This window comes from Bubalus bubalis, chromosome X (assembly GCF_019923935.1).
Source record: "Bubalus bubalis isolate 160015118507 breed Murrah chromosome X, NDDB_SH_1, whole genome shotgun sequence".
NCBI lineage: Eukaryota > Metazoa > Chordata > Mammalia > Artiodactyla > Bovidae > Bubalus > Bubalus bubalis.
The window spans coordinates 16,043,148-16,067,421 of record NC_059181.1 but is presented as its reverse complement, the minus strand read 5'-3'; the positions used below and the strand labels follow the sequence as shown (position 1 = coordinate 16,067,421).

At 41.3% G+C, this 24,274-nt stretch overlaps 1 protein-coding gene across 1 annotated transcript in view; it reads right to left on the bottom strand.

Moving 5' to 3' along the window:
* ARHGAP6 (Rho GTPase activating protein 6) overlaps window positions 1-24,274 on the bottom strand; it is a 790,573-nt gene that overhangs the window by 178,097 nt on the left and 588,202 nt on the right. The window contains exon 15 of the mRNA XM_045164531.1: window positions 23,570-23,694. The gene's annotated coding sequence lies outside the window, so the exon portion shown is untranslated. The remainder of the gene's footprint in view (window positions 1-23,569; window positions 23,695-24,274) is intronic.

The following is a 24,274-nucleotide window of genomic DNA, read 5'->3' as shown; positions in this document are numbered from 1 at the left end:
TAAAAATTGTATAGTTTCACTTATATGAAATATCTACAATAGGTAATTTTATGAAGACAGAAAGTATATTAGAGGTTACCACAGGTGAGGGGAAAGGGGAGTTACTGCTTCATGATAACAGAGCTTGTTTAAGGTGATAGAGAAGCTTTTGGAGCAAATAGTGATGATGTTTGTACACATTGTTAAGGTAGGCAATACCACTGAATAACATACTTTAAAATGGTGAAGACAGTATATTTTATACATATTTTATCACAAAACATTTTAAAAACCAGAAAACCATTGAGATTAAAAAAAAAAAAAGATTAGACATACAGACAGAAAGACACATGTATCTATCTCCCAATGACATTGTTTGACTTCCTGGATCCCACCATGCCCGAAGTCAGACCTAATTATTTTATTCCTTAGTTTTATAAATCAGTGTATTCTATTTTTTTATTTGTCTTGTTTGAATTGGTTTTCTGTCACTGGGAATTGAAATAATCCTAGATCAAGCATAACAGTGTATGGTCAGAAAGGGAAAATGTTTGATCTCCAAATCCACTTGGGTTCTAAACCTTTCTTTAAAAAAAAAACTCTGCTGTTTACAGGCAATCATTCCAATCTTATCCTAATTGAGCCTGTGTGCAGGCTATTGAGGAACTGGTAATAGCTTGAATAAACATGACAATCTTTTAATTTCCGTTCACTGCTTGATACAAGGTCTATCCCAACCCAATTTTTTCCAGATACATCTCTCCTCTGGTTAATGGGCTAAGGAGAACTCGGTAACATGAAGAGGATACAAAGGAAAAAAAGAGTCCACAACAATGAGAAAAGTGGACATTCAAAAATGATTTTTTACTATGAAGCAGAAGAGAAATGATCCAAGATCCGAAGGCAAAATAATTCTCCCATTTTAAGTGATCATTCTGACCTGGAGAGTGAGTGCTTCCATTCAGAGTCACCATCCATTCCTGGAGGAAACCGGAGACCCCTCCTTTTTTGTAAAGACAAGTAAGGATTCTGCCTTGATATCACATTTCGCTCTTCAGTAAGGAAACTGACAAATCCTCAGTGGCAAAGAAGAAGGGGAGGAGGAGAAAGAGAACCCCTTTCCTCGTGTTTATCTTTTCATGTAATTTTGTATTTCTGTCTTCACATAAATTTACCAACAGACAACATAAATATAGCAAGATAAAAAATAATGGAATATGTGCAAAACGAGATGGGTAATTTTAGACCTTAAATTCATGGCAACAATTATACTTTGAATCCAACAGTTCCTCCTTTCTCACATATGGCAAACCTGACTAACTTGCCTGTAATCCTGCTCTTAATATGGCTTTAAATGAAGCAAAAAAGAAAATAAAACTGTTTGCAAAGAGACAAGCTATAAGATTAAAAGTATTATTTATTGTAGAATTTCTTAGACTTCAATAGGAGAGGGGAACACCAAAACTGTGAAGGATTCCAAAATCAGTAATAAGTGTGATGAAAATCTTAGAAATGCAATGGTCTTCGGGACGGGCAAGAAAGGAAGAAGAGGTTTCCTTGTGTGGAGTAAGGAAAGGGAAAGCACATTGAGCGTAAACTGGAAGACCCTAGAGACTGCAATAGGCAAAATCCAAATATCAGTAAGAGATTACATTGCTTTAGACGTCTTTGCGTTTACTAGCCATCAGTATGTCTTCTTTGGAGAAATGTCTGTTTAGGTCTTTTGCCCACTTTTTCATTGGGTTGTGAGTTTTTCTGCAATTGAGCTTCATGAGCTGCTTGCATATTTTGGAGATTAATTCTTTGTCCGTTATTTTACTTGCTATTATCTCCCATATGAAGGCTCTCTTTTCACCTTGCTAACAGTTTCTTTTGTTACGCAAAAGCTCTTAAGCTTAATTAGGTCCCATTTGTTTATTTTTGTTTTTATTTCCACTACTCTGGGAGTGGGTTATAGAGGATTTAGCCGTGATTTATGTCAGAGAGTATTCTGCCTATGTTTTCCTCTAGGAATTTTGTAGTTTCTGGTCTTACATTTAGGTCTTTAATCCATTTTGAGAAGACATACAGATGGCTAATAAACACATGAAAAGATACTCAACATCAGTCATTATTTGTTCAGTCACTCAGTTGTGTCCAACTCTTTGTGACCCCATGGACTGCAGCACCCCAGGCCTCCCTGTCCTTCACCATCTCCCATAGTTTGCTCAAACTCATGTCCATTCAGTCAGTGATGCCATCCAACCATCTCATCCTCTGTTGTCCCCTTCTCCTTCTGCCTTTAGTCTTTCCCAGCATCGAGGTATTTTCCTATGAGTTGGCTCTTTGCATCAGGTGGCCAAAGTACTGGAGCTTGCATTTCTCCACTCATTATTAGAGAAATGCAAATCAAAACCACAATGAGGTATCATATCATATCAGTCAGAATGGCCATCATCAAGAAGTTTACAAACAATAAACGCTGGAGAGGACATGGAGAAAAGGGAACCCTCTTACACTGCTGATGGGAATGCAAACTGGTACAGCCACTATGGGGAACAGTGTGGAGATCCTTAAAAAACTGGGAAGAGAACTGCCATACAACCCAGAAATCCCACTGCTGGGTGTACATCCTGAGGAAACCAGAAGTGAAAGAGACACGTGTACCCCAATGTTCACTGCAGCACTATTTACAATAGCTAGGACATGGAAGCAACCTAGATGTCCACTGATAGATGAATGGATAAGCAAGTTGTGGTATATATACACAATGGAATATTACTCAGCTATAAAAAGGAACACATTTGAGTCAGTTCTAATGAGGTAGATGAACTGGAGCCTATTATACAGAGTGAAGTAAGTCATAAAGAGAAAGACAAATGCTATATATTAATGTATATATATGGAATTTAGAAAGATGGTACTGACAATCCTACATTCAGGGCAGCAAATGAGACACAGATGTAAAGAACAGACTTTTGGACTGAGTGGGAGAAAGCGAGGGTGGGATGATTTGAGAGAATAACATGGAAACATGTACATTACCATACGTAAAATAGATGACCTGTGCAAGTTCGAAGGATGAAGCAGGACACCCACAGCTGGTGCTCTGGGACAACCCAGAGGGATAGGGTGGGGAGGGAGGTGGAAGAGGGGTTCAGGATGGGGAGGACACATGTATACTTGTGGCTGATTTATTATTGATGTATGGCAAAAACCATCAAAATATTGTAAAGTAATTATCCTCCAATTTAAATTAATTAATTTTTAAATTCATGTCAATGTATGGCAAAACCAATACAATATTGTAAAGTAATTAGCCTCCAATTAAAATAAATAAAAAATAAAAAAGAAGTCTTCACAATGGCCAAGCACTACAAATGCAAATTCAAAAGGAAATTAGGCAAAATATAACAAACTAGTCTCTGTTCCACATGAAAAGAAAAACACAAAGATAGAAAAAGAATACTGTGACATTATGGAATTTTTTTATCCAACGTTTCTCTTCTTTCCTTTTTCTCCCCCAGCCCTGGAACAGCTCCATAAGGACTGGAAGGAAAAGAGAGCAAAGGAACAAAGGAAACTCCTTTCGAAAAACAAATGGGGTTTCCAAACTTCATTTATGCTGCTCTTCATCCAGTTTAGTCTGTTTCTTTCTTCTCTAAATGCTGACATGGTTGCTTTTTCTGCCTGGTATTCATAAGCAAGACATTTTTGAAATATGTAGCTTCATACCAGTAATGGGGTGGGGTGGGACACCACACAAAGGAGCTTGCCTTCCAAATATTAGCACAAAGAACTGCTTCTTGAAATATGTCACATTTCCAACTCTGGGAAGGCACTGCTGGCCGAGGAAGCAACAGGAATGGCTGACAATGTATAGTCCATATCTCATTATAACACAATCAAAAATATGAGCTGCTATTTCCACTTCTGACACCATGTGAGTTTTCAGTTTGTTTCACATTCACAGAGGTTTAGCTGAATGAATAATGCCATAGAGGGAAAAAGTTATTTGGCAGAAAAGAGGTACAAGGAGGGGATAGGAGGAATAATTGACATGGCAAGTCATTTGATATTACCAGCTAAGCTCCAGGATTGGGGTTTTGAGGATAATTCCAAACAAAATCCCAGACGTTGGTTTGGAAACTGTTTCTCTAATCTGTGCTCTACTTTTGTGGCATTCCAATGAACGATATCCTCAAATTTTAAGTGTTTTCTTCAAACAGAATTTCCTGTGAATTGGTAACAAATAATTTAATTGAATTGAAGAAAATACAATTAATGTTGAGAAGGATAAGTTGTCTCTGAATCTGTTAGAGAAAGATCTATTCTGTTTTGGTCAAAGTATGAAAGAGTTATAAAGAATTGTTTATACAGTTCTATAATAAATTTGAGGGCTTACTTAAAATACTGAATAATTAAATGTATTACAAGGAGTTGGATTCTTTATTAAAAATCCATATTACTAGTAGTTACCAGGGGGAAAGGGGAGGGGCAACAGAGAGGTGGAGAAGTAGGAGGCAAAAACTACTGAGTGAAAGATACGCTACAAAGACGTATTATACAACACAGGCAATATAGTCTATGTTTTGTAATGACTGTAAATGGGCTGCAACTTTGAAAACTTATATAAACATTAAAAATAAACTAAAAATTAATTTTAATTCAAGGCCAGAGTCTGAATTTCCTTTCTGCAATTTTTAAATCTCATTTATGCAACTATTTCCTTGTATCCCTTCATTGGCTCACTCTTTTAGAAGCTGAGAACTGTAAAACTGCTGCATACGTATGTTAATAACTATCATTTATTAAACAGTTAACTAGTCACTTCACACAGTATCTAATTTTATCCTTGAGACTATGTTTTCATCTGCATTTAATAGATGAGAAAGCAAGTCCCTGAGGTGTTGGCTAACTTGACTAAGGCTGCGTTTAAATGCAGATCTAATGCCAAAGCCTGTGTAGTTTTCACTCTGCCATGCTATCTCCAACTGAAAGAAGATGGCCATACCACCATAAAGGGGACTATGTTAACATAGCAGTGAAATGTTCATAGAGAATAAACAGAACAAACTATATCAGAGAAAAGACCTTTTCCAAAACATAGTCACAAGAGATTTCAAAAAAGTTCTAGAACCACATCTCCTTATTCCTAAATCATTAGTATTACTCCAGTATTTATATTTATATACAAAATTATATTAAAATTATTAAAATAAGATCTTCTAAAAGGTAGGGAAATACCAGGGTCCTTTTCTGGAAGACTAAATAAAAAAGGTCAATCTATCGGTTTAATGCTATTTCCCCAAGAATCCAAGTGAACTTCATTTGGACTGTGGGATTATTTTCTTTGGCATGGAGGTGAAGAATCAGGTGAAAATGGTTATAAAGTTTTATGAAAATTACAAGAAATTTTTGAAATGTAATAATGAAGATAGATTTGCTCAACATCACAGCACTGTTTACAATAGCTAGGACATGGAAGCAACCCAGATGTCCATCAGCAGAGGAATGGATAAAAAAGCTGTGGTACATATACACAATGGGATATTACTCAACTATTAAAAAGAATGCATTTGAATCAGTTCTAATGAGGTAGATGAAACTAGAGCCTATTATACAGAGTGAAGTAAGTCAGAAAGAAAAACACCAATACAGTATATTAATGCATATATATGGAATTTAGAAAGATGGTAATGATGACCCTATATGTGAGACAGCCAAAGAGACACTGAGATAAAGAACAGTCTTTTGGACTCCGTGGTAGAAGGAGAGGGTGGGATGATGTGAGAGAATAGCATTGAAACATGTACATTACCATATGTGAAATAGATCGCCAGTCCAGGTTTGATGCATGAGACAGGGTGCTTAGGGCTGGTGTACTGGGATGACCCTGAGGGATGGGATGGGGACAGAGGTGAGAAGGGGGTTCAGGATGGGGAACACATGTACACCCGTGGCTGATTCATGTCAATGTATGGCGAAAGCCACTACAATATTGTAAAGTACTTAGCCTCCAATTAAAATAAATTAATTAAAAAACATTGTTTTAAAACATGTAATAAAGTTACTATCATAAAAGGGTATGGCATTAACATGAGAAAAGACAAAGAGGTTCAAATAAACATGTAAGAATGTAATGTCTGTTCAAGTGATTGTTTCAATTACAAAGGGCAAGAATATGCAATGCATTTGAAAGGAAGGGAAGGAAGAAGGGGAATGGAACGCTGAAAGGAAACTGAAATGCAGATGTACATATGGCATGTTGAAAGAACTCAATGAACTCCAGCAGGAATACAAGAGAGTAGTTGGGGATTAGGGAAAGCACATAGGAGGTTTGCAGAAGGCCAAAATGCCAGGCTATATTTAGGCTTTATCCAACAGTTATATGACTCAGGGAACTCAACCCGGGACTCTGTAACAAGCTAGAGGGGTGGGGGGTTGGGGGCAGGTTAAAGAGGGAGGGGACACGTGTATCTATGGCTGACTCACGTTGATGTATGGCACAGGGCAACACAATATTATGAAGCAATTTTCCTTCAATTAAAAATAAATAAGTTTGGGGAAAAAAAAGATTCCTAAGAAAAAGTTTGAAGGAGACAGGGAATTAGCAGAGCAAGGGTAGAAGACTAATATTTATCAGGTACTGACTGTTGTCTGAAGTGTTATTCTCAGAAACTGACATACATCATTAAATCCTCATCACAACCCTATGATTTTGGTATTTTTCAATTAGTAGCTTCCTGTGCTGGGTACTGTTCATTCTGTTTTTATTTTTTGTAGTAATATTTGTACTTCTTTGTATTGTTTGTTTTATTTTTGTGGCAATATTTGTGTTGTTATTTTGAATTTTTCTTGTAGCATGCTATTAGTAAAACAAAAAGATTTTTCATTTAAGAGAATACAGTTATGATTATAAAATTAAAGTAGCAAACTAGTCGGAGAAGGCAATGGCACCCCACTCCAGCACTCTTGCCTGGAAAATCCCATGGATGGAGGAGCCTGGTGGGCCACAGTCCATGGGGTCGCTAAGAGTCAGACACGACTGAGCGACTTAACTTTCACCTTTCACTTCCATGCATTGGAGAAGGAAATGGCAACCCACTCCAGTGTTCTTGCCTGGAGAATCCCAGGGACGGGGGAGCCTGGTGGGCTGCCGTCTATGGGGTCGCACAGAGTCGGACACGACTGAAGTGACTTAGCAGCAGCAGCAGCAAACTACTATTGTTAATTTGATTTGGAAATATGTATTATTAATATGAAGTCATATGTTTAAAAAATATGTACTGTCTGGTTTTGATGAGTAAAATGACCAGTAGAAATAAATGTCCAAACCTTTAGGTTCTGGCCTTTAATTTTATCCCCCCTCCTGAAATGGATCAGAGTTTCTTAGAGAAATGGCCAATTCAAGATCTGGTTCAGTGGCAGGGAAGATACAAGATGAACCCAGGATTTTTGTAGTGCCAGAAATCAAGGAAGATTTCAAAGACAAATAGAATCATTTCATTTCTTTCTTTTTTTTTAAATTTTTTAAAATTTATTTTATTTTTAAATTTTACATAATTGTATTAGTTTTGCCAAATATCAAAATGAATCCGCCACAGGTATACATGTGTAGAATCATTTCAAAAGGACAGTGGAACCACCTTAAAGAGGCTCCTACTAGTCAAATCTATGAACATCTGAGCAAACAGTGAGTACAGTTCAGTATCCACACTTTCTAAGTATTAACTGTAGAAACACAGGCTGGGGGAAATGAGATACTTTGTCCAAGAGCATTCAGCCAGTGAGAAGTGAAGTTGATGCTGACAGTTTTCATGACTTCAAAGTGATGCTCCTACCATATAGCATGCTCCTCGACCAAAGAATGCTTAACTGAAGAGACAAGTGCAGATGTGAGGAGCATAAGAGACAGCTAGAAAGAGGCAAGTAAGGAAGCCTGAATGCACTCTTCATTGGGAAAGGATTTTCTACTAAGTAGCTCCATGCAAAGCTACCAAAGAATGACTACAGACACCCAAGCAGTGGCTGGGTAAGATGGAGTATTAGAGAAATGACTCAAGTCCTTCCAATACTGATGTCCAGATGTACCTCATGGTGACATTTCCCTTTAATGTCCCTGCGTCTCCTTGTGCTTGGACATGAGTTTGGGTAGGCTCTGGGAATTGGTGATGGACAGGGAGGCCTGGCATGCTGCAGCTCATGGGGTCACAAAGAGTCAGACACAACTGAGTGACTGAACTCAACTGATGCTTGTGCTAAGTCTCTCAGTCATGTCCAAGTCCTGCGACCCCATGGACTGTAGCCCACCAGACTCCTCTATCCATGGAATTCTTCAGGCAAGAATATTAGAGTGGGTTGCCATGCCTTCTTCCAGGGGATCTTCCCGACCCAGGGATGGAACCTGCATCTCTTGTCTCCTGCATGGGCGGCAGGTTCTTTACCACTAGTGCCACCTTCCTGTAATAGTGGTCAAATGCCCGCTCATGACAGAATGTTCTTGAGCTCAGGTATCTCTGGAGAAGGGAATGGCAAACCACTTCAGCATTCTTGCCTTGAGAACCCCATGAACAGTAGGAAAAGACAAAAAGATGGAAAAAAAATAGGAAAAGACAGTGAAAGATAAACCCCCCAGGTTAGCAGGTGTCCAATATGCTACTGGAGAAGAGTGGAGAAATGGTTCCAGAAGGAATGAAGAGGCTGAGCCAAAGCAGAAAGCAGGCCCAGTTGTGGATGTGTCTGGTAGTGAAAGTAAAGTCTGATACTCTAAAGGACAATATTGCATAGGAACTTCAAATGTTAGGTCCATGAATCAAGATGCCTAATGGTGTGTTAACTATCCCTCAGTTCACACTGGTGCCCTTGGGGGCCTACAGCCAGTCCTGGAATTCAGTGCCCGATGATCTCCTAGTCTTTCCCAGAAGGTTACACTAACTCTTCTCACAGTTTTGCCCCAACTTTCACTTTAAAGTGAAAGTCACTCAGTCATGTCCGACTCTTTGTGACCCCATGGACTAAAGAGTCCGTGGAATTTTCCAGGCCAGAATACTGGAGTGGGCAGCCTTTCCCTTCTCCAGGGGATCTCCTCAGCCCAGGGATTGAACCCAGGTCTCCCGAAGTACAGGTGGATTCTTGACCAGCTGAGCCACCAGGGAAGCCCAACAGGGACCCTATCCCTCCTTTAATTTCACAAAGCACAGCTAACACCAGGCTCTAGAAGTTAATCAAATTTTACTGACTACATGAGGCTAATAGGAAATTAGATGGGAACTAGTGCAGCTCCTGGTATCCACCATGTTATAGAGTAGAGCCCACCTCCCATTACCCACTCATCCTGGGAGAGGTTTTGAGTGTTGTCTCCCCCATACCCCAACTCTCCTGGGACTCAGAGAGAGGAAACGCTAGTTTATCCTTGATTACCAGCCTCAGGTTCCCTTCCTGTGAGGGTTCAACTCCAGCCTGCTATGAAGAATTATTACGCACATGGCTCATAGTTACAGCTTCCCTTTGGCATAACCAAAAAGTTTACTGTGGGTATTTTTCTTGCCACAACTGAAGAGCAATCATCCTCAAAGTGGAATCAACCATCCATCTCCAGCAACAAAATAAACCACAGAAACTTCAACACTAGCATGTCTTTTTCTCCCAAGGCTCAAATATCCCAGGACTAATTTCTTCAATTAAGGCCCCAGGGTTAAAATTCTGGGACTGTCTTTCATCTAGATTCAGAAGTCTCTGAGAAAGAGAAGCTGTCCCCAAACTCATGACCTAGCAGGCAAAAAGCAGCCTTGACATGAGGGAGGGGAGGATCCAGACAGGGGACCCATATCCTCCCCAGAGCAAATGCCAAGGAACTGATGACTCTCACCTCCTCCCATCCATTTTATGATTCCGCCAGATCTGAGAATTTCACTCCATTCTGTGTCTCAACTAAGAAGTTGTACTTATGTACTATGACCTCTGGCTGGCGTATTTTAGAGACATGCAAGGTGATCGAAGGGCAGGCCGTGTCCCTCCTTCCCTCCCTCCCTCCCTTCTCCTTCCTCTCCTTTCTTCTAATCTCATCTGCCTACTGACAGTTTTGGACCCCATCCGGGAGCCAGTTGGACAAGAGAAGATGCACATGTTCCACTGCTGGAGCCTGGCTCTGTACCCCCGGGGGCTGAGCTCTACGGACTACATGAATCAACAGTTGCTCCAAAAAGAGTCCTCTCTGTCCGCCATAAGTCATGTGGGCTTCTGCAGTTGAGTCAAGCACCAGCTCCAGCCCTGTGGGGTCCTAGGATGCAAGAACAGACCTCACGGGTCTCAGCATGAGGCCCAGATGTGTGCTCCTCGCTGTGACAGGGGTTAGGGGGAGAAGTCCCCTGCCTTCATTCTTGGGGTTAGGAACGGTAGGACTCTCGGTGCTACTTCTTCAAAAAAAAAACACTCCCTCACAAATGTATCTTTCTCCTCTATCCTCCTGACTCATCTTCCACGTCAGTGACTCCTCTGTTCCGGGTTTCTTTTGACTTACTCAGAATGAAGGTCCTGGTGGGCTCTTGGAATGCAGTGTCCCTCGTCATTGTTCCTCAGCCACAAGTGCCCCTGGAAGGGCCCCATTTTAACAACATGGAACATTACAGAAACGCTTGAATATGTAAGATTACCTTCTCAAAGAATTCCAGTGGTGGTCTTCCCTGAGAGAAATGGACGGGCAAAGGCCAGAACTGACACATATTTTTCATTCTCTTGTTTTGGGGGAGTTTTGTATCAGGTACATGAATGTTAGAGCTAATAGACTGAACCTAAGGAAACTACCAACTTTTGACAACTTTCAATCTACCACTTTCAGATGATCTTGTTTGTCCTCAACATAGTCAACTGCAGGAAATCAGAGGTGAATTATTTGATGTTTCTCCTACCATCCAATCATGACAACTGTTAAGTGGCCTAAGCTGTCCCTCATCTCTTGCTCTCAAACCTTGACCCTGCTGTATAATTTTCCGGCTTCTATTTTCTACTCACCAAGTTTGCTTCTGGAAGCAGAAAAGCAGCAGAATGTAACCTATGGAAGACAAGAACATTCCCACTCTGTCCCTATGCTATGTCCAATACTTTCACCAAGGACCCAGACAAACAACCCTCTGGTTTTCTGCTGAATTTATTCTCACTGCCTACAGGCCAATGGAGAGAGAGTGCCATTCCATGGCACAGATGCCCATTCAAGGATCTGCCACAGATTCAGCCTCATGTGTAGACATATCTGTCTCCTGCATTACATGATTCTTTTTTTAAGAAAAAAAGTTATGTCTTTATCCCCCAAATGAGAACAGTGTGAAGATCAGGACAGTAGGTTCTCAACAAATGATTACTGAATGAACAAATGACCTTGTTATGAACGCTAGCATGATTTCATAGCATAAATGAACTCAGCAAATACTTGACACCGTTGACTCCTTATTCTGGTTACAGGGCAAGAGTCTGTCTCAATGTGCAGGGGGATACAACTGTGAATCATTAGCGTATGCAGACTCAATTACTCAATGGGCCGTGTATGATAGATGTCTTGGATACACAGTCCTAGCACACAGAAACGCACTCTTTCTGAAAACATCCCTTGACAAAGAAGGGTAGCCAGTAAGACCCTGGCTCCTACAGACGATAATTCCGTTATGCCTCAGAGCCTCCAAATTTCTATCTTGCTTCTAAGTGATGAGGAATTTTAAGTCTCCAAGGAGGACAAATAACAGGAGAAAACTTGGTCAGGAAACTCCAGGCCCCCAGGGCTAGAGTTTAGAAAACACTTATGCAGGTGAGGCCGCTTTCAAGAAGTTTCGACTATATAAATTCCTCTTTGTCAGACTTACCCTGTATTAGTCTAAGACAGTTATTATATTTTCTTATTATAAGCATGCACTGTGTCCTGCACCTGGAGCACTTGCCAAATTGCAGATTTATTCCTCTTTCTATACATCTGTGAAAAGAATGTGTGTTCTGTTTCATCAGGGAGTTACTTGAAGTCACAGATTGCTAACTCCAAATGAATAGAAACAGTGATTAATCTTGAAGATACGAGCTCGCCACTATTCATGTAACAGATGTCCGTTATGATGAGTTACACATTTGTTCCATGTTTACACTAAAATACAAAAAGAAGATTCAACTATTTTGTTAAAAAAAAAAACAAAAAAACAAAAGAAAGAAAAGAATGAATGGGGGAGGGGGGAGGTAGGGAATTAGAACATACTGGAAAGTGTTTATTCAGGTGCCAGGTTAGATGCGATCTCGACATGCAGTACGTCCACAGGGTGGCAGGTAAGGAGGCAGGGAGCGAGGGATAAGCTGGGGTAAATGTTCCTGGCTTCATGTCAGGGTGTGGATATTAACTCAGTTCATCTCCCTTGGCTGACAGAAGCACTAATGCCAAAACCGGCAATTTCATCAGCATCAGCTACACAGAAGATGGGATTTCAGAGGAAGGCATGAGAAAAGGGAGACTGATGTATGTAATTTTATTCAAATAATTAAAAACAAAGTTGGCAGTCTATCTTCCTGTCAAGAAGTATAAATATCAGACTATGGAGTTGGAAGGCCAAGTGCAAGAGGCTTCCTGCTGCTCCATCTTAACTTGGGTCCAATACAAACTTTAGAGTTGACTCTTCACAAAAACATCCATTCAAAGTGATCTTCCTCTGTGCTTTTGCAGTTACCCTGAGCAGAGCTAAGGCAGAGAAGAGGATACATGCCAGGGGTAAGTGTTAAGGGGGCTGCTCGACTAAGCCATGTGAGAGCTGATAGTTCCATAGCCACAAACACAGGGTTTGTATTGTCATTTCAGTCATGTCTGACTCCTTGTGACCCCATGGACTATAGCCCGCCAGGCTCCTCTGTCCATGGGATTCTCCAGGCAAGAATACTGGAGTGGGTTGCCATTTCTTTCTGTATCAAACCTTTTCAACTGCTTCTAACATGCTGAATTTTAAGATGTGAAATACTCCACTTCTACATCTCAACCCTTCTTGTTATTATTTGAAGATTATGAGAGAAGGGAGGAATCCTCCTTGCATTTGTAACAGTCACAATTCCAATTAGAGACTGGAACTATCCTTCAGAAAATTCCTTGTGCTGATGAGATTTCTGGGAGCCAGTAAGGCAGCAAAAGCCTATCTGTCTACCTTAAGCAACGCAGGGAGAGACACACTGCAAAGGGAGCCAAAATAATTAAGGAATTCAGCTTACTAAAAATGACACATTGATGGTTCAAAAGGACACATGAACCTCAATGTTCACTGCAGCACTGTTTACAGTAGCCAAGACATTGAAGCAGTCTATCAACAAAGGAATGGATAGAGAAGATGAAATGAAAGTGAAAATCACTCAGTCGTGTCTCTTTGCGACCCCATGGACTATACAGTCCATGGAATTCTCCAGGCCAGAATACTAGAGTCAGTAGCCATTCCCTTCTCCTATGGATCTTCCCAACCCAGGGATCAAACCCAGGTCTCTTGCATTGCAGGCAGATTCTTTACCAGTCGAGTCACGAGAGAAGCCCAAGAATACTGGAATGGGTAGCCAATCCCTTCTCCAGCAGATCTTCCTGACCTAGGAATCGAATCGCCGTCTCCTGCATTGCAGGCAGATTCTTTACCAACTGAGCTATCAGGGAAACCATAGAAGATGAGGTATATATATATACAATGGAGTATTACTCAGCCATAAAAAAAAGAATGAAATAATGCCATTTGCAGCAACACAGATGGACCTAGAGATTATCATACTAGGTGAAGTCAGACAGAGAAATATTGTACAATATCCCTTATATGGTGAATCTAAAAAGAAATTATACAAATGAACTTACTTACAAAACGGAATGGGGGGAAGTGAGGAAGGATACTTATGAGGGGAAGAGGGAGGAGTTTGGGATGGACATGTATATGCTGCTATATTTAAAATGGATAATCAACAAGGACCTACTGTATAGCACAGGGAAATCTACTCAGCATTATATAACAATCTAAATGAAAAAAGAACTTGAAAAAGAATAGATACATGTATATATATAACTCAATCACTTTGCTGGTCACCTGAAACTATCACGACATTATTTGTCAACTATATGCTAATATTTTTTAAAAGTTTAAAATCAAAATTAATTAAAAAAAATAACCCATTGTAATGCCATGTTCAAAGTATTAGTAAGTGGGTACTTGGAGCCAGATGAAAGAGTCTTATAGGCATTCTCCATCTCTCTGTCAAATAAAATTGAGTATTTTTATTTAGTCTAATCCCAGCAAGTGAACCAAGTTGATGACAGAGAAAGGAAGCTTCCATTTTTGAAGACAGTAGGAATTTCAAGAATATAGGGGTCAGCAAACTTTCTGTGAAGGGCCAAAGAGCAAATGTTGTTGGTTCAGTGTGCCACAGGACCTTTGCTGCAGATAACTATCACGATGGGGAAAGCTGCTGCTGCTGCTGCTAAGTCACTTCAGTCGTGTCCAACTCTGTTCGACCCCATAGACAGCAGCCCACCAGGCTTCACCATCCCTGGGGTTCTCCAGGCAAGAACACTGGAGTGGGTTGCCATTTCCTTCTCCAGTGCATGAAAGTGAAAAGTGAAAGTGAAGTCGCTCAGTCATGTCTGACTCTTAGCGACCCCATGGACTGCAGCCTACCAGGCTCCTCCATCCGTGGGATTTCCCAGGCAAGAGTACTGGAGTTGGTTGCCATTGCCTTCTCCAGATGGGGAAAGAAGTCATGGTTAAAAAAAAAAAAAAAAAAAAAAGGCAGAGCTGTGTTTCAATAAAACTTTACAAAGGTAGGTGACATGACAGGATGGATTTAGCTCACAAGCCAGAGTTTGCTGACCCCTGAGATAAAACGTGGATGTCTCTCCAAAACAGACTAAAGATGCCAAACTTAAGGTCCCATTGAAAATTACAGTGCTTTTCATGCCCTGTACTTTTAAACCACGCTCAGCACTACCTACGTTTCTTCAGTGCATCTTCACCATCTTCCAATAGCATGCTTCTTAAATAAATCAGAGATGCACTTCTCAAACTATCTGCATAAGCTTAGATTCGACCAAGAAAATAAAGTCATTCTAACCATCCCAGCAATAAAGAAGTATTAGGGCTTATATCAGGTTTGGAATATCTAGAGGTCAAGCAGGCCGATACCAAAATGGAAAAAAAAAAAAAAAAGTCACTACCAAAATGCAGGAAAGTAGACACTTGAATCCACCAGCCCATCCCAGTAATATGGGTGGTTACCAAAAGCTCTACAGAACTCTCCTCCAATATCCAAGAATTTATGAACACCCCCCGCTCCCCCCCCCCAGCAAATATCTCTGTCTACACCAGCAAAGCATCTTGGTCTCCAACACTCCCTAAAAAGCCACCGTGAGTCTTCTTCCTGCCCAACACGCAGCTGCAATCACCCCTGATCATAATAACTTCCATTTCTTTCATCTGAACAAAGCTCACGTTACTCTCTTTGGCAGACTCTAACTCCGGACCTAATAGAAGCAGAAGATATTAAGAAGAGATGGCAAGAATACACAGAAGAACTGTACAAAAAAGATCTTCACGACCCAGATAATCACGATGGTGCGATCACTGACCTAGAGCCAGACATCCTGGAATGTGAAGTCAAGGGGGCCTTAGAAAGCATCACTACAAACAAAGCTAGTGGAGGTGATAGAATTCCAGTTGAGCTATTCCAAATCCTGAAAGATGATGCTGTGAAAGTGCTGCACTCAATATGCCAGCAAACCTGGAAAACTCAGCAGTGGCCACAGGACTGGAAAAGGTCAGTTTTCACTCCAATCCCCAAAAAAGGCAATGTCAAAGAATGCTCAAACTACTGCACAATTGCACTCATCTCACACACTCGTAAAGTAATGCTCAAAATTCTCCAAGCCAGGCTTCAGCAATATATGAACCGTGAACTTCCTGATGTTCAAGCTGGTTTTAGAAAAGGCAGAGGAACCAGAGATCAAATTGCCAACATCCGCTGGATCATCAAAAAAGCAAGAGAGTTCCAGAAAAACATCTATTTCTGCTTTATTGACTAGGCCAAAGCCTTTGACTGTGTGGATCACAATAAACTGTGGAAAATTCTGAAAGAGATGGGAATACCAGACCACCTGATCTGCCTCTCGAGAAATCTGTATGCAGGTCAGGAAGCAAAAGTTAGAACTGGACATGGAACAACAGACTGGTCCCAAATAGGAAAAGGAGTTCGTCAAGGCTGTATATTGTCACCCTGTTTATTTAACTTATATGCAGAGTACATCATGAGAAACACTGGACTGGAAGAAACACAAGCTGGAATCAAGATTGCCGGGAGAAATATCAATAACCTCAGATACGCAGATGACACCACCCTCATGGCAGAAAGTGAAGAGGAACTCAAAAGCCTCTTGATGAAAGTGAAAGTGGAGAGTGAAAAAGCTGGCTTAAAGCTCAACATTCAGAAACCGAAGATCATGGCATCCGGTCCCATCACTTCATGGGAAATAGATGGGGAAACAGTGGAAACAGTGTCAGACTTTATTTTTCTGGGCTCCAAAATCACTACAGATGGTGACTGCAGCCATGAAATTAAAAGACACTTGCTCCTTGGAAGGAAAGTTATGACCAACTTAGATAGCATATTGAAAAGCAGAGACATTACTTTGCCAACAAAGGTTCGTCTAGTCAAGGCTATGGTTTTTCCAGTGGTCATGTATGGATGTGAGAGTTGGACTGTGAAGAAGGCTGAGCGCCAAAGAATTGATGCTTTTGAACTGTGGTGTTGGAGAAGACTCTTGAGAGTCCCTTGGACTGCAAGGACATTCAACCAGTCCATTCTGAGGATTTCTTTGGGATTTCTTTGGAAGGAATGATGCTAAAGCTGAAACTCCAATACTTTGGCCACCTCATGCGAAGAGTTGACTTGTTGGAAAAGACTCTGATGCTGGGAGGGACTGGGGGCAAGAGGAAAAGGGGACGACAGAGGATGAGATGGCTGGATGGCATCACTGACTCAATGGACGTGAGTCTCAGTGAACTCAGGGAGTTGGTGATGGACAGGCAGGCCTGGCGTGCTGCGATTCATGGGGTCGCAAAGAGTCGGACATGACTGAGCAACTGATCTGAACTCCAGACCATACAGGGAAGAGGACTGGAAGGGATGCTGTGCCCACCTGCTCTTCAGCAGTGTAGAAGCGATCTTCAGAGGGGGCTGATGTCTATGGGGTCACACAGAGTTGGACACAACTGAAGTGACTTAGCAGCAGCAGCAGTCATACCTACTTGACAATGGCCAGGCCACCACATTCCTCTCCTTGGTCAAGGCAGCATCCCTCCATCTCCCATTACCCCTTTTTAACTTTCAAATGAAATAAACAACACAGTGCTTCTGTCCTACTTGTTGTGGGGATTCCCTATCTGCCCCAAACTCACTCAAGCGTCCCCCACAAGTGGAGCCACCAAGTCCTGTTTGTTATTTTATCCACAAACAGTTGATGACTGTCCTTTAGTTCAATCACAATAGCTCTTTCCCTGGTGGCTCAGATGGTCAAGAATTGGCCCGCAATGCAGGAGACCCTGGGTGCAATCTCTGGGGCGGGCAGATCCCCTGAAGGAGGAAATGGCAACCCACTTCAATATTCTTGCCTGGGAAGTCCCATGCACAGAGGAGCCTGATGGGCGGCAGTCCATGGGGTCTCAACGAGTCAGACACGATGGAGTGACTAACACCTTCACTGGGCAATGTAAAAACTGAAATATGGGTTTCACTCACTCCTTATTCCAAACAGTGGGAAGGAGGATGGATTTTATTGATATATACAGATACATCCCTATCAAAACAGGAAGAAAAATGCCTTAATACAACCCTCATTTCTACAACTGGTCACATGACCACTCTTAGTTCTTACACCTGTCTCTTTTATTACTCACAGGGAGTGGCATACACCCAGAATACTCAAGTAGCATCACCATAGATTAAGGACACCCAGCTGGGATCTTGGGCTTCCCTGGTGGCTCAAAGGTTAAAGCGTCTGCCTGGAATGTGGGAGACCCGGGTTCGATCCCTGGGTCGGGAAGATCCCCTGGAGAAGGAAATGGCAACACACTCCAGTACTCTTGCCTGGAGAATCCCATGGAGGGAGGAGCCTGGTAGGTTACAGTCCATGGGGTCGCAAAGAGTCAGACATGACTGAGTGACTTCACTTCTTCTTCTTAGCTGGGATCTGCCACCCACCTGCCATCATCAGGTGCCTGCCTTGCCTTGTGCATGAGTCCAGCCTCGGTTTCTCCAGCTCCTGGGCTCCCCCCCAACAGAGCCCACAGTCTCACCCCCTCTATTGACTCACTTCTTGGCAACTCCCTGGCTCAAGGCAGGCAAAGAGATTAGAACTGGGTGAGTCAAGGAAAGGAGCAAAGCCCATCCAGGCTGCCATGTTTCTAAATCCACATGCTCCTCCTACCCCCTTGTTTTAACCTTTAAATCTGGTCTCTGGTCTGCTGCTGCTGCTGCTAAGTCGCTTCAGTCTTGTCTGACTCTTTGCGACCCCATAGATAGCAGCCCACCAGGCTCCCCCGTCCCTGGGATTTTCCAGGCAAGAACACTGGAGTAGGTTGCCATTTCCTTCTCCAACGCATGAAAGGGAAAAGTGAAAGTGAAGTCGCTCAGTCGTGTCCGACTCTGAGACCCCATGGACTTGCAGCCTACCAGGCTCCTCTGTCCATGGGGTTTTCCAGGTAAGAGTACTGGAGTGGGGTGCCATCACCTTCTCTGCTCTGGTCTTCTAGATGGGTACAAAATTGAACTTCACCTTCAGTTACTATCATCTCTTTCTTTCTCTTTTCCTCTCTTCCCTTCTTCCCCTCTCTCCCCTCTCTTTCTCTGAAATCTACTAGATTTTAGAGAGCGTATCTTCATTCAAATTACACCTAAAAGGCATGGATTAACTCTCTTTGATCTAAGCTGGGTAGCTGAGTTGATTACAGACTGGGGTTCGTGGATTTAGATTCGGCATGAACACATTTTGCTTTGTACTAAGGAAAAGCCTATTTCAGGACTTCAAAGTCTAACTCCCCTAGCCAGCCAGCTCTCAAATGTGTGCTGGTGGTCAAGGGCAAGGATAATGTGTGTGATGGTTCAGTGCAAGCGCTACCCCCAGCCCTAAGAAACTGATAGAGACATCTTCTCCTTAATGACAGGTGTTTTAATGGGCAAGGGATAATGAGGTTTTTCTTTTTCTTTTTTTTTTTTTTAAAAAAAGGAAATAAAGGTCAAAATGTTAATATCATCTGAATAAGCTTTGCCAATAAAAGCCCCCACAATATCCAGTTAAGAATACCAGTTTCCAAATCCTCTCTCATTCTTTCCACCCTCCCTCCCCACGTGTGTGTACCCCCATATACACACCCACACGTGGGCACACACACAATAATCAAAGAATTATGGAAGACAGGTCAAAATGGATTTCAACTATTATAAGGGTTGGTTAAAGGGTCAGAAGGACCTGAGTTCCAGTCTTGCTCTGCCCTTACTGTGATTCCCTTATCATGTTATTTAACATCTGTAAGCATCAATTTTCTCCATTAGTAAAGTGTGGATAATTTTAATTTTCTGAAGAAAATTATCACCAACTTTGAATGAGGTGAAATGGGCTGTGGCATGACCTTTTAAAATCTTACTGGAGCACTGACCTGCCTACTGAAGAGTTAATTATCTAGGGACATATGTCTGTTTGACTTTCTTTTATTTGATTAGAATTCACATGCTCTGAAGTCATATATTAATACATCGATTTTTATCCAGTGGTAAAGATAACCTCAAAGGTTATGGTTTTATTGCCCTGTGGGATTTTAACCAGTTTTGAATCTACCCTAGCAATATTATTCTAACACGCTATTTTCCCCTCAAAATGTCTATAAATATTGAATTCTTCAAAATGCCCATGGCATCATCTTAACCCTCTTAGGGTTCCCATCATTAATGAGCTGAATAAATTCTTCACAGGCATTCATTCTCTATTTGTGTGAGACTCCTGCTTTTAGCTCTTTAAAAATTACATGCCAATAGTACCTATGTCATGAAGTTGTTATGAGAATTAAATAAAATAATGCAAAAAAGCAATTAATAAGGCCCTGATATTTTAAGCAGTTAATGAATATTAACTATTATTATTAGCTGTAATTAAATGCAGTATGATGCACAGGAAATAAAAAAATGCAGCATATTAACTTCTCCCAGAGATACCCATGCAGTTAAAACAAAAATAAAGAAAATATTCATTTAATATTCAGCTCCACCTTGATCTCCCTTGGGACATTTGAATCCTCTAGAATCTAACCCAGTGAATTAAACTTTTAAACGAATAGCCATTTTCATGGATGATGCCAGCCCTTATAATTGGGTGGCTCTACAACTGTGTATAGAATAAAGAATCTGTTCCACAAAGAAAAAGAATTTCCCCACTTCACCTGGTCAATAGTAGATAATAAAATTAAAGTTGGGATTAAAGTAAAAATAATTTTTCTTCTCCATCCTCCTTTGATAGACCCAATTATTATTCCTCATTTTATTTCCTTCAATTTTAATGGGTTATTTTCTCTGGCTTTTTCCCCATAAGTTTTTAATGGCTACATCCCTATCTTCTTTTGTCTGATTTCATTCAGTAACTGCTGAAAATAATGGTGTTTGCTCACACAAAAAAAGCCAGTTCCTCTAATTTCACTACGATTTTGGTTGCCTTTCATACACAAACGGCTTTTTCAAATTATAAATCCTCAAAAAGCAAACTCAGATCATTTTTAGTTTCTGTTTTTCGAATTTTTTTGTTTGTTTGTTTATCCATTTTTTAGAACTTGGCATAGGAGTTAAATCAGCTTTGGCTCAGAGGAACCAACTGAATTGAGTAATTCTGTAAGTGTTGAAACAACACTTCAGAAGCAACACATAACCTTTCCATACTGATGTCGAGAGAAGAATAAAAAAGCATCTATAAAAATAAACACAAGTACTGGGGCACACAATTTCCACAGAGAAGTACAAGGGCAATAGAAGGAACTGGGATTTACTCTGAACTGTACACAAACCACAGAGAGCCTGGGTCATCAAATACTTTTTAAATACCTTCAAACACTGAAACACAATGCAGAAACCTACTGCACTCATTTAAAAAAGCAAACAAGGGAACACAGGGACTTAAATCAAGATTAAACACTCAGCTGTTGTTCCCTTCCAATGAACCGAAGAAGAGCCAGTTGAATTTGAAAGAAAGTGAAGAAGATAAATAACACATGTAGTACTCAACAGTTCTATTTGCAGAGCTTACTCATGTGTCTAGACATGATCAGACATTTTATACACACACACACACTCTTCAGATACATACTCATGTGTTAGTTATGTTGTGTTGTCTACCTATCTGTTTCATATACTGATTTATTCATACCAACACACATTTCCTAGCCTTTGAAATGGGTGAATACCACCACTAAGCAAGTGAAGAAATCAGCTGAGGCAGCCCTCCTGCATGACGACTCTAGTCCCTGCCTACTCCAAGTGTGGTCCCTACATCAGTAGCACCACCTGGGAGCTTGTTAGAGATGCAGAGTCTCAGACTGCACCCCAGATCTCGTGAATCAATACCAAGATTTTAACCAGATTCCCTGGTGGTCTGTATGTACAAATTCAAGTCTGAGAAGGACTGCCCTAGATCCACGCTATCCAGTACAAGCAGTGATGAGCCACTTGTCTATTCAACTGACATGTGATTGGTGAGACTGAGAAACTGCCTTATTATAATTATTAAAATATAAATCTAAAATATAATACTTTATTCCATTACTGGAATACTTCTAAATATGTTGGGAACAACTCTGATATATGAATCTAGATACAGATGAAAACTTAGTATCTGAATTGAGAAAGTGCTCTAAATGTGAAATATACACCAGATTTCAAAGACCTAGCATGAAAAAATGTATGCAACAAGGGTCACGTTTTCTAGAATGATTCGAGGTTAAAATACAATTTCAGATATGTTGAGTTAAAAAGTCCACATGCTTCTCTTTTACTTTTAAAAATATGACTACTGGAATATAATGCCTCAGGTATTATTTCTACTGGACAGTACTGCTTTAGATCCACGGGTCTCAAACTCTAAAACTACTGCTGCCTGGGTTTCAATCCCAGAGATTCTGGTGAAATTGGTCTGGGGTGACCCTGGGCGTTAGAATTTTTAAATGCTCCCTGGTGATTCTATTGAGCTGCCAAGATTGAGAACCACCACCCCAAGTTAATATAGATTCATTAATCCTAACTGATAAATAATGAGCTCCTAAGGACCTTATGTCTTTTAAGAGCTTCCATCATTCCTCAACTCAAAGGTGGAACTGGAGAAGAACTGTACTGCCTATTTCTTACCTGGAGGGCAAAAGCATCCCCACGGGTGTTATCAGGGCCAGAGGCTGGATGGGATTATTCTACCTCAACTCCAGGCAGAATCAGACAAACCAAAAGATACGAAAATCGAGGTCCTCTCAGTTATCTCCAGAAATCCGTCCCCGGCAATTCCAGCAATTCATTTCCATATCCAATGCACTGGGTCTCTGACTTCTCTGTGCTTAGAATAATTCCTTGCATGGTTTGTTTAAAAGCAGAATTTCTGGCCCTGAGTGAGTCCCAGAACTCTGCAGTAGGGTGACAAACCACCCAGGATTGCCCAGACTGTCCCATTTGGGTTTCTAGCACCACATCCTGGGCCAACCAGCCCAGAAGGACATCCTACCCCGGCGTAGTGTGTGTGTAACAAGTGGTCCAGGTGACCACTGGAGACAGCAAGTGTGCAGTTGGAGAACCATGCTGAGAAACATAGGTTGTTGAATATTTTCTAGTGACATCCCTTCTGGATTAACCAACTGCCCTAAAAAGCAGCCACTGAAGTGACACAAATAGTTCAGCAAATAATAACTGGAGAAAAGCTCTCACCTAATGAAATTTATCACTAAAGTATGTAAACCTGTATGCAAGAGCGGAGAAGGCAATGGCACCCCACTCCAGTACTCTTGCCTGGAAAATCCCATGGACAGAGGAGCCTGGTAGGCTGCAGTCCATGGGGTCGCTGGGAGTCAGACACAACTGAGCGACTTCACTTTCACTTTTCACTCTCATGCATTGGACAAGGAAATGGCAACCCACTCCAGTGTTCTTGCCTGGAGAATCCCAGGGACGGGGGAGCCTGGTGGGCTGCCGTCTCTGGGGTTGCACAGAGTCGGACACGACTGAAGTGACTTAGCAGCAGCAGCAGTATGCAAGAGCAGTACCAAAGAGGTCACCCTGATAGCTTTAAAGGGAATGATTTCAATGTCAAGAATTCAGCAGTTAGGAGCTGGGGAGGCCAAGTCAGTGTATGGCATGAAGGCATGTCAACCTGAAGTTTGATCAATGCTTCTGTCATTTGCTAGCTGTGTGACTTTGGTGAAGTTCCTTGACCTCTCTGTGCCTGACTGTTTTCATCTGGGATGATGAAATGAGTCATTCATACCAACAGTGAAGCTTAGCCATGAGAGTAAAAAACATGCATGGCAGACATATTCCAGTCGAGGGACATTCTACAACATACCTGACCAGTTCTCCTCCCAACTGTCAAGGTCTTGAAAAGCAAGGAGAGCCCGACCAACCGTCACAGCCAAGGGAAGCTCCAGGGGACAGGATGATCTACTGTCATGTGGCATCCTGGATGGCACTCTGGAACAGAAAAAGGACATGAGATAAAAACTAACAAACTTCCAGGACGTCCCTGGAGTTTCAGTGGTTAAGACTTCACCTTCCAACGCAGGGGTGTGGGTTCAATCCCTGGTTGGGGAACTAAGATCCCACATGCCTCACTGTGCCGCCAAAAGATTCAAATAAATAAATAAAAGGAATACGAAGAGGAAAGCCTTATTTGGAAACAAAAAAAATTCAAATCAAGAATGAATGTTAATATTAATGTATCAAAATTGGTTTACTTCTTGTGACAAATGCACTCTACTCATGGGAGACAAGAATAGGACAAACTGAGTGTGCCGCTATGGGAACTCTGTATGCCTTTACAACTTTTCAGTAATCTAAAACAACTCTAATTTTAAAGGTTTATTATCAAAAAAAAAATGCCTAGCATGGTAGCACACAGGTCAGAATTACACAGTTAACCATAGTCACTATTATTGTGAACTATACATGATGGATGATGTGTATGTGTGTGTGTGCATGTGTGCACTTAGTTGCTCAGCAGTGTCTGACTTGTTTGTGACCCCATGGACTGTAGCTGGCCAGGCTCCTCTGT